Genomic DNA, 12,162 nt, shown 5'->3' on the forward strand with positions numbered 1-12,162 from the left:
TTGAGTTGGCATAATTGAACATCAGCGATCATCGGGCATTTCGAGCTCGGCCAAGATCGAAGAGGACCCCAGTCGGAGGAGACCACATGTTGACCCAATTCATAATCATGCTTAAACGCCGCCTGAACTTTCAACTTGGTATGGTCTCTCGAGGCCTCGAGAGTATAATGCAGATAATCATGTTAATAACAATGGCCAATGATGATTAGGTCGAGAGTCGCCTTGGATGCTGGGGTACTGTGGTGGGATGCTTGCATTTTGGGCATAAATGCTGATGATGGTAGCCTTTCACCGACGCCACATGAACCTGCCGCCAGTTTCGGGCCAAAACATTGCCTGGGTCTTGGTTTCATTTCATTTCGAGACCTCTTGCCATCCTCCCATCTCCATCCATCCCAAAAAAACTTCGAAAAGAACGTGTATCTGCGCCGCTGCTCAGAGCAAACATAATTTTCACAATCAGCCGGAATCTCGCTCGCCCCAGACCCTCCTCCTCGTGCTTTGCCTTCCCATCCCCCTGCCCCGCATTCTTGGCTTGGAAGCGCTTCTTCCTGACGCTTTCACATGAGTCATAACCAACCCAGGGCCTTTTGGCCTGCAATGCCAACAATGCATAACCAAAGCAGAAGAACAAGTAACGAATTCGATTTTGCTCTGAAAAGATTCCAATCCTCCCCAACTCTACCCTGTCGGTTGCTCCTCTTCCTGAAATAGTAGAATATAATTTATTAATATATATTTATTAATATATAAATTAATAAATTTTTTGTCCATTTTTCGTGATGGGACCCCTTGAAAATGCGATTTTCCCCTATGGGGTCCACAGTGAAGGCTATATATTCCCCAATTCTCATCCGATTCTCAAGGGGAGTACCTTAAACGATTTCTAGCTCGATTCTCCACCATTCTGCATCAAAATGCTGAGACAAAATATTTTTTAGATTTTTTGTCCATTTTTCGTAATGGGACCCCTTGAAAATGCGATTTTCCCCTATGGGGTCCACAGTGATGGCTACATCTTCCCCAATTCTCATCCGATTCTCAAGCGGAGTACCTTAAATGATTTCTAGCTCGATTCTCCACCATTTTGCATCAAAATCCTGAGACAAAATAATTTTTAGATTTTTTGTCCATTTTTCATGATGGGATCCCTTGAAAATGGGGTTTACCCATATAGGGTCCACAGTGATTGCTATATCTATCCCAATTCTCATCCGATTCTCAAGCGGAGTACCTTAAACGATTTCTGGATCGATTCCCTACCATTCTGCATCAAAATCCTGAGACAAACTATTTCTTAGATTTTTTGTCCATTTTTCATGATGGGACCCCTTGAAAATGCGATTTTCCCCTATGGGGTCCACAGTGATGGCTATATCTTCCCCAATTCTCATCCGATTCTCAAGCGGAGTACCTCAAACGATTTCTAGATCGATTCTCCATCATTCTGCATCGAAATCCTGAGACAACATATTTTTCCGATTTTTTGTCCTTTTTTCGTGATGGGACCCCTTGAAAATGCAATTTTCCTCTATGGGGTCCACAGTGAAGGCTATATCTTCCTCAATTCTTATCCGATTCTCAAGCGGAGTACCTTAAATGATTTCTAGATCGATTCTCTATCATTCTGCATCAAACTCCTGAGACTAAATATTTTTCCGATTTTTTGTCCTTTTTTCGTGATGGGACCCCTTGAAAATGCGATCTTCCCCTATGGGGTCCACAGTGATGGCAATATCTTCACCAATTTTCATCCGATTCTCAAGCGGAGTACCTTAAATGATTTCTAGATCGATTCTCCATCATTCTGCATCAAAATCCTGAGAAAAATATGTTTTCGCTTTTTTGTTCATTTTTCGTGATAGGACCCCTTGAAAATGCGGTTTTCCCGTATAGAGTCCACAGTGAAGGCTATATCTTCCCCAATTCTCATCCGATTCTCAAGCGGAGTACCTTAAACGATTTCAAAAGGTCCTGAAAATGCGATCTTCCCCTATGGGGTCCACAGTGACGGGTATATATTCCCCAATTCTCATCCGATTCTCAAGCGGAGTACCTTAAACGATTTCTAAATCGATTCTCCACCATTCTGCATCAAAATCCTGAGACAAAATATTTTTTAGATTTTTTGTCCATTTTTCATGATGGGACCCCTTGAAAATGGGGTTTTCCCTATGGGGCCCACAGTGCTGGCTATATCTTGCCCAATTCTCATCCGATTCTTAAGCGGAGTACCTTAAACGATTTCTAGCTCGATTATCCACCATTCTGCATCAAAAGCCTGACACAAAATATTTTTTAGATTTTTTGTCCATTTTTCGTGATGGGACCCATTGAAAATGCGATTTTCCCCTATTGGGTCCACAGTGATGGCAATATCTTCACCAATTCTCATCCGATTCTCAAGCGGAGTACCTCAAACGATTTCTAAATCGATTCTCCACCATTCTGCATCAAAATCCTGAGACAAAATATTTTTTAGATTTTTTGTCCATTTTTCATGATGGGACCCCTTGAAAATGGGGTTTTCCCTATGGGGCCCACAGTGCTGGCTATATCTTGCCCAATTCTCATCCGATTCTTAAGCGGAGTACCTTAAACGATTTCTAGCTCGATTATCCACCATTCTGCATCAAAAGCCTGACACAAAATATTTTTTAGATTTTTTGTCCATTTTTCGTGATGGGACCCATTGAAAATGCGATTTTCCCCTATGGGGCCCACAGTGATGGCTATACCTTCCTCAATTCTCATCCGATTCTCAAGCGGAGTACCTTAAACGATTTCTAGATCGATTCTCCACCATTCTGCATCAAAATCCTGAGACAAAATATTTTTCCGATTTTTTGTCCTTTTTTCGTGATAGGACCCCTTGAAAATGGGGTTTTCCCTTATAGAGTCCACAGTGATGGCTATATCTTCCCCAATTCTCATCCGATTCTCAAGCGGAGTACCTTAAACGATTTCTAAATCGATTCTCCACCATTCTGCATCAAAATCCTGAGACAAAATATTTTTTAGATTTTTTGTCCATTTTTCGTGATGGGACCCCTTGAAAATGCGATCTTCCCCTATTGGGTCCACAGTGATGGCAATATCTTCACCAATTCTCATCCGATTCTCAATTGGAGTACCTTAAATGATTTCTAGATCGATTCTCCATCATTCTGCATCAAAATCCTGAGACAAAATATTTTTTAGATTTTTTGTCCATTTTTCATGATGGGACCCCTTGAAAATGCGATTTTCCCCTATGGGGTCCACAGTGATAGCAATATCTTCCGCAATTCTCATCCGATTCTCAATTGGAGTACCTTAAATGATTTCTAGATCGATTCTCCATCATTCTGCATCAAAATCCTGAGACAAAATATTTTTCCGATTTTTTGTCCTTTTTTCGTGATAGGACCCCTTGAAAATGGGGTTTTCCCTTATAGAGTCCACAGTGAAAGCTATATCTTCCCCAATTCTTCCGATTCTCAAGCGGAGTACCTTAAACGATTTCTAAATCGATTCTCCACCATTCTGCATCAAAATCCTGAGACAAAATATTTTTTAGATTTTTTGTCCATTTTTCATGATGGGACCCCTTGAAAATGGGGTTTTCCCTATGGGGCCCACAGTGCTGGCTATATCTTGCCCAATTCTCATCCGATTCTTAAGCGGAGTACCTTAAACGATTTCTAGCTCGATTATCCACCATTCTGCATCAAAAGCCTGACACAAAATATTTTTTAGATTTTTTGTCCATTTTTCGTGATGGGACCCATTGAAAATGCGATTTTCCCCTATTGGGTCCACAGTGATGGCAATATCTTCACCAATTCTCATCCGATTCTCAAGCGGAGTACCTCAAACGATTTCTAAATCGATTCTCCACCATTCTGCATCAAAATCCTGAGACAAAATATTTTTTAGATTTTTTGTCCATTTTTCATGATGGGACCCCTTGAAAATGGGGTTTTCCCTATGGGGCCCACAGTGCTGGCTATATCTTGCCCAATTCTCATCCGATTCTTAAGCGGAGTACCTTAAACGATTTCTAGCTCGATTATCCACCATTCTGCATCAAAAGCCTGACACAAAATATTTTTTAGATTTTTTGTCCATTTTTCGTGATGGGACCCATTGAAAATGCGATTTTCCCCTATGGGGCCCACAGTGATGGCTATATCTTTACCAATTCTCATCCGATTCTCAAGCGGAGTACCTTAAACGATTTCTAGCTCGATTCTCCACCATCCTGCATAAAAATCCTGAGACAAAATATTTTTTAGGTTTTTTGTCCATTTTTCGTGATAGGACCCCTTGAAAATGGGATTTTCCCCTATAGGCTACACAGTGATAGCTATAGCTTCCCCAATTCTCATCCGATTCTCAAGCGGAGTACTTTAAACCATTCTGAAAATGAGTATGTGTGACGCTACCTTTTATTAATAATATATATTTTAAGATATGGACAGTTTTTAAAATCGATGGAGTCAATGGCAGGTAGCTCAATTTTCACTTTGGATCAAGAAAGATTGGCAACTTTGTTGCCTTACCCTACCATAAGCCATTCGCAAGGTTATAAAGGCCTGGAAAAAGAAATTCTGAATAATTCGTGATCTGCAGGCGCAAAAAGAGGGTCACGTTGTTTTGGCCGAAAAGTAGAGGACGACGTGGAGTAAGCCGCTGCTAAAGCCCATTATCCACCATTCTGCATCAAAAGCCTGACACAAAATATTTTTTAGATTTTTTGTCCATTTTTCGTGATGGGACCCATTGAAAATGCGATTTTCCCCTATGGGGCCCACAGTGATGGCTATACCTTCCTCAATTCTCATCCGATTCTCAAGCGGAGTACCTTAAACGATTTCTAGATCGATTCTCCACCATTCTGCATCAAAATCCTGAGACAAAATATTTTTCCGATTTTTTGTCCTTTTTTCGTGATAGGACCCCTTGAAAATGGGGTTTTCCCTTATAGAGTCCACAGTGATGGCTATATCTTCCCCAATTCTCATCCGATTCTCAAGCGGAGTACCTTAAACGATTTCTAAATCGATTCTCCACCATTCTGCATCAAAATCCTGAGACAAAATATTTTTTAGATTTTTTGTCCATTTTTCGTGATGGGACCCCTTGAAAATGCGATCTTCCCCTATTGGGTCCACAGTGATGGCAATATCTTCACCAATTCTCATCCGATTCTCAATTGGAGTACCTTAAATGATTTCTAGATCGATTCTCCATCATTCTGCATCAAAATCCTGAGACAAAATATTTTTTAGATTTTTTGTCCATTTTTCATGATGGGACCCCTTGAAAATGCGATTTTCCCCTATGGGGTCCACAGTGATAGCAATATCTTCCGCAATTCTCATCCGATTCTCAATTGGAGTACCTTAAATGATTTCTAGATCGATTCTCCATCATTCTGCATCAAAATCCTGAGACAAAATATTTTTCCGATTTTTTGTCCTTTTTTCGTGATAGGACCCCTTGAAAATGGGGTTTTCCCTTATAGAGTCCACAGTGAAAGCTATATCTTCCCCAATTCTTCCGATTCTCAAGCGGAGTACCTTAAACGATTTCTAAATCGATTCTCCACCATTCTGCATCAAAATCCTGAGACAAAATATTTTTTAGATTTTTTGTCCATTTTTCATGATGGGACCCCTTGAAAATGGGGTTTTCCCTATGGGGCCCACAGTGCTGGCTATATCTTGCCCAATTCTCATCCGATTCTTAAGCGGAGTACCTTAAACGATTTCTAGCTCGATTATCCACCATTCTGCATCAAAAGCCTGACACAAAATATTTTTTAGATTTTTTGTCCATTTTTCGTGATGGGACCCATTGAAAATGCGATTTTCCCCTATTGGGTCCACAGTGATGGCAATATCTTCACCAATTCTCATCCGATTCTCAAGCGGAGTACCTCAAACGATTTCTAAATCGATTCTCCACCATTCTGCATCAAAATCCTGAGACAAAATATTTTTTAGATTTTTTGTCCATTTTTCATGATGGGACCCCTTGAAAATGGGGTTTTCCCTATGGGGCCCACAGTGCTGGCTATATCTTGCCCAATTCTCATCCGATTCTTAAGCGGAGTACCTTAAACGATTTCTAGCTCGATTATCCACCATTCTGCATCAAAAGCCTGACACAAAATATTTTTTAGATTTTTTGTCCATTTTTCGTGATGGGACCCATTGAAAATGCGATTTTCCCCTATGGGGCCCACAGTGATGGCTATATCTTTACCAATTCTCATCCGATTCTCAAGCGGAGTACCTTAAACGATTTCTAGCTCGATTCTCCACCATCCTGCATAAAAATCCTGAGACAAAATATTTTTTAGGTTTTTTGTCCATTTTTCGTGATAGGACCCCTTGAAAATGGGATTTTCCCCTATAGGCTACACAGTGATAGCTATAGCTTCCCCAATTCTCATCCGATTCTCAAGCGGAGTACTTTAAACCATTCTGAAAATGAGTATGTGTGACGCTACCTTTTATTAATAATATATATTTTAAGATATGGACAGTTTTTAAAATCGATGGAGTCAATGGCAGGTAGCTCAATTTTCACTTTGGATCAAGAAAGATTGGCAACTTTGTTGCCTTACCCTACCATAAGCCATTCGCAAGGTTATAAAGGCCTGGAAAAAGAAATTCTGAATAATTCGTGATCTGCAGGCGCAAAAAGAGGGTCACGTTGTTTTGGCCGAAAAGTAGAGGACGACGTGGAGTAAGCCGCTGCTAAAGCCCAGGATGATGCTAAGGGGGGAGTGGCATACGGATCGCTGCTGGTCCTTCTTTTCTGGCCCCTGTCCGAAAAAGAAGGCGACGACGAAGCGCACGCTGCACTGCAAACACGATTTCAAAATATTTCGCATAAATAAGTTAGTGTAACACACGAGGCAACTGCCCCGGCTCCCAGCTTCCCTTGTTCCCGAAATGCAAGCGTTGATCACACGTTCACATTATTTGATGATCGCACGATATGAACACCGCCGAAAACAGAAAACCAACGATGATGAGAGTCTGGCTCTTGCACCTTCCCCTTTTCTCACAGATACACTGGAGGAATTGCATTTGAGTTTCTTTTGTAGAAGTCTATTTATACAAAGGTATGTAAGTGGATCATTAAATTTTTTAGAAGTCTTTATTACTCTTCTGAATTACCTAAATTCCTTGGCATATCCTCCGTATATTAGGAATTATATTACATGTATCAGGATTCCAAAAACTGCCATTACTATTAATAAAAAGTGTTTAAATTTAATTATATTCTAATTTCTAAAAATTCTACAACTGTTTCTACAGTGCACACACACTCACACTTCCCAGAGAGAGCGATATTTCCATATACCTCAGACCCCATGATCGTGATAATCCATTATTAATGCCAATCAGCATATAAAAAGGAAAACAAAACCAGCAGCAACAGCCCGGCGAACATTGCCGAAAAAACTTCCATGCTTCCTGACCATGGTTCCTAGTTTCCCATAGATTATGATCGCTCCCTGGCGCTTCTATATTCCCCAGTCGAGAAACCCACCCACTGGAAAAGCGAAGAATCACCCTCCCTGCCTCCAAAAACTCGCCAGCAACTCCGACCATTGACATGAGCAATTCGTAAGTTTGTCGCCTGTATTTTCGGGGGCAGCGATCGCAACGGGGCTGGTGGCGATCCGGGGCAGGGAAATTTGCATGAAACTCACCTGGTGGTCTCCATTGCGGTTGTCATTATGGCCAAACAGGACCTCCCACATGCAACTCGATTGTTTTGTTGCGGTTTTCTGCTACCGTTTGCAACTTCGTTTTATGAGCTCTGTTGTCGGATTCGTCTATACCAAATGTATTGCAGGGTATGGGCGGGTTTGATTGACCAAGGTCAGGGGATGCTCATAGTGAGGATTATGGGTCTTAAAAAAATTGATAAAATGAGGCTTCAATACTACATAAACACACTACTACAAAACTCTAGTCCTGAATCTGCATTTTAAATAAATTTAAGATTAGAAGCTGTCTTTTCTGAAGAATACTCGTTTTAGGTCTCACTCCTTATCTAAAAACGACTTCCAACCATAAAATTGCTTATCCTAGGATATAACATCTTCGAATCCCTTGATAACTGATGCCTTCTTGTTTTGGTCTCATAATTGTACGAAATTTAGTTCGCATGCCCTTGCGGTCGCTGGGGAGCAGAAGTTGGGGCCGCGGCTTCGCTTTTTGCCTTAACGGGAGAACAATAAATGTTTTCCTGGCTTGTTTTCGGGGCTACTGGCTTTGCTGCTGCTGGCTCAGTGGAGCTGGCCTTCTGGGCTTCTTTGGCTTTTTGGGGGGCTGGTGAAAAACTTTCGCGAAATGAAAACTTCAATTTTTATCGAGTGCATTGCTCATAATTACAAGTGGAGCCATGGAGTCCCGTGGAAGGAGTCAGTCTCAGTCTCCCACCGGGGTCGTCTCCCCGCTCTGCCTCCCTTTGGAGTTTGTTTGGCGTTTTGGTGGCTTGCTCCTTGCCGCTTACCGCTTACCGCTTGCACTCAATATTCAATTTTGCATTTTACAACAAATGCGTGCCTTACCATATTTAGTTGGCGTGCAAAAATAAGCCAAAGCCTTGGGGCCGGAGAGGACAAAATGTACCGAGTTTGGGGACCTCTGTGGTTTTTCGAATCGGCTTGCATTGTGCTTAACATTTACATAGCTTAGCATTTTGATGACCCGACTAGGATCGAAAGAGCTAGTCAGCAGCATCAGCATCAGCCTCCTTTCTGGTAGCAGCAAAAAAATTAATTTCAAATTAAATTTATGGCGCCGTCAGGAAAAGGAAAGCGTCCTCCCATTTGGCCACCAATCCCCTCCGCCATTCCAACCGCAACAAAGTGATTTATAACTGTAGAGCCGCGCTACGGTTTTACCTTCAGTTTGCACAACTTACTGCTCGTCCTCCCCTCGTAAAACGCTTCAGCTCCAGCTCCAGCTTCAGCATTGTGACCACTCATCTTGTCGGCTATAAATGTCCAAATGAGTTTCTGCCCATCATCGAGCCGCTTTACGGCGGCATTCTGTTTTGTGGTCACTTTGCGGGTCTTAATCGTTTTGGAATTGCTTTATTAATAGAACAAATTCACGGATTTGTAGGTGAACTCTTCAGAGTTTCGCCAAAATAATTAAATTTTGTCAATTGCTAAAATCATAAGCTTAAAGAGATTCATTGACATTCCATCCTATAACCGTTTTCACAAGAAATAATCATATAATCCTAAAAAGGGTACTCCTCTGTGTATTCATTATCCAATCCAATCTGTCCAACTTGATCACTGTGACCCCAACTTTGTCAGGGTATTCCAGATGTCATTTAACCTGCGACCGGATTCAGTTTAGCAGTTTGCGGACAAGATACTTTATGCTCCCGATGCTGCCCCTGGCTCGGCGACTGCGACTCAGCATGACACTCGGATGCCTCCTGATGATTTAAGTGAATAATTGCCACACACTCACACACGTCGCTCGCAAAAAACTAAGCAAAATAATTATAATAACAGAAGGAAACAAAAAGTGCAGAGCTCTCGACCAGTGATGACCATCATTTCATTTCAGTGGGCCTAGTGCAATCAGGCCAAGAAGGCCATTGAGTGGCAGGGGGTCAGGGGAGTCGGGGTGTTGGGGGCGTGTCCTCCGGGGGAATGCAACATATTTAACACTCCCTTGGTGCGTTCGATATGGCGAACTAGAAAAAGCAGAAAAGTCGACGCATTGTCGCCGCATTGGTGGTCATTTGCCTGGGGTGCCGCTTAAGTGATTTGTTCAAATTAAGACTCCATATAGGGATGGGATAAAAAAATAAATTATAGAATATTTAAAATAAATTTTAGTCAGTTAGCTTTCTAATAAAACTTCCAAACAAGTACTAAGGACAAAATAAGGATAATAATCCAATAACTTTCTATGTAAAATCACGATGACATCGCTATTAAATATTTATGTAGAAAAAAAAAACTGGGGGACTTCATTAATATGTATGACTGTCCATGAGCTTAGCTCCGATCTGGACCTGGTCGCTCTCTCTTTTTCTTGGCGAAGTGCAAACTGTTTAATTGCGGAATAATTGTTTTGCACACATAACCTCGCACCGTTCCAAAACAAAATGAAACTGGCTGGCCATAAAAAGCATATTAAGTGCGAATTAATGACCACAAAAGGTTTTCTTTAAAGCTCAGCCGTTGAAGCCGAGAAGAAAAACGGAGCACAGAGTACGGAGCACACACTGCGAAAAAGATTACGCCAGAGAGTCACCAGAGATTTGCTTGCGAGGCCCGAGATTCCAGATTCAGATTCACATTTCGCAGCCTCCAGCGGTGATTAAGTCGGGGCTGCCTCGAGTCCGCTTAAGTACAGTCATTTAATTAGTCTTTAGTTTTAATGTATTTGTATTACAATTTATTAGCACTTATGTGGCTACTCAGCAGTCGGTCTGCGGAGCCGAAGAAACGAGAACGAGGACTTCTGCATCGAGAAGAATTGCTGCCGAGGAAGTGTCATTACCATTAAAACGCAATGGTTGCAGTTTATGTCCGCAACTTGGAGTTATCTTTTTGCGGATGGCTTTGCCTTATAAAATAGGTATTTATTTTTTACTTGGAATTAAAAGGAGTTTTGATAAAACCGAGCCAAAAGAGGTGCTTAATCTTTATAAGTTTGCCCATAAAAGTTTGATCCCATTTCGATGTCTGACTTACACATGTCTTTCATGTTTTATGGAAATAAAATTTGATGTTAAATGGTGCTCTATTTAAGTCTTGTCCGTTATTTAACTTCATTATCTTTGGGCTAAGGGACTCGACTCTTATCTTAAGTAAGCCAAAAATTCCCCATCACATTTGTTTCCCATTTCCCTGACAATTCAGCTAATATCTGTTTTCTCGATCAGGTTTTCGATTCGATGTGGCTTTGGGACTCGAATGGTGTGCATATTATATTTAAGAAACTCAATACTTGGTTCATTTCTTTAAACGAAATCAATTCAAATCGCAGGCCTTAACAGCTTTTATTTTCCACCACACGACCGAATCAGACGCGAGCTTGTTTATTTTTTCTATAACAAATTCTTGCATTAATTTCAAATCAATTTTCTTCACAGTTTCGGGCCCTTATCTCCTCTGAGTCAAACAAACAAAGAAGCGGCTGGAAACATGGCCGAATCGGTGGGGGAAAACAAAGGGACTTCATTGTTTCATCGCGACTGTAAAAAAGATTTATGCGTCCAAGTGAAATCATTTATCATGCTTAATTAAAATTGAAATGTTTAGCCGGCTGACTTCTTCTCGCCGAGCTCCCCATAGCTACCAAAATGGGACTTTAGCCAGGTCAAGTTCTTTTTGTTGGGCATTATTAGTTGGCCTGACACTTTGTTACACAAAATGCATTTAACCGGTTTCTATTTTCCCTTTTTTTGTCCTCTCGCCAGACTCCCATTTCTTTCAATCTTTCCAAAGTATCCGAAGAGATTCTCGGGCATTGTTTGGGGCATATATTTAGCGGTGCGTTTCCAATGCAAAGCGACCGTTTATCTTTTAATTGTAACAGTCTCGGGCATAAATTAACACACACCCATATCCAAGCAGAGTCTGTCATAAATCGTGAAGCTGGCGACATCTGTTATTGATGATATCACCGGAGATTTGCATCATAAAAGGATTTCGGCGGAAAGGTCACCTGTCCTGAACTAATCCCATATTCGTTCTCATTAGAAGTTGTTTCTTCGTCTCACAGTAGCCCTATTCAAGTCTTCCAATAGATCTAGGTTAATCTAGCCACACTTATTATATAGTGGCCTTTAAAGCTTCAACACTTTTCATTACTTGGAAAATCATTTTAAGTTCGAAGCCGATCCTCATCGCTTTTCCAGGAACATCTCAGAAAACCAAACAATCTTGATGCTCAAACTCATCGATTGGTTTCCACATAATTGTTTTGTATAATGAATGGCTCATTAAATCAATCAGAGCAATATCTATTTATTTGCAATGTAGATTCATCGCCGTAATTCATAGGAATCTATCCGCGAAAATCACACACATATGACTTGAACAATTATTCGTTGCCCCCATTCAGTTTGCCTTTTGCATCCGACTTACTGCTCCCCCTTAATAGAATTCTGCGA

The sequence above is a fragment of the Drosophila bipectinata genome, chromosome 3L (genome assembly GCF_030179905.1).
Source record: "Drosophila bipectinata strain 14024-0381.07 chromosome 3L, DbipHiC1v2, whole genome shotgun sequence".
In the NCBI taxonomy this organism is placed as follows: Eukaryota; Metazoa; Arthropoda; class Insecta; order Diptera; family Drosophilidae; genus Drosophila; species Drosophila bipectinata.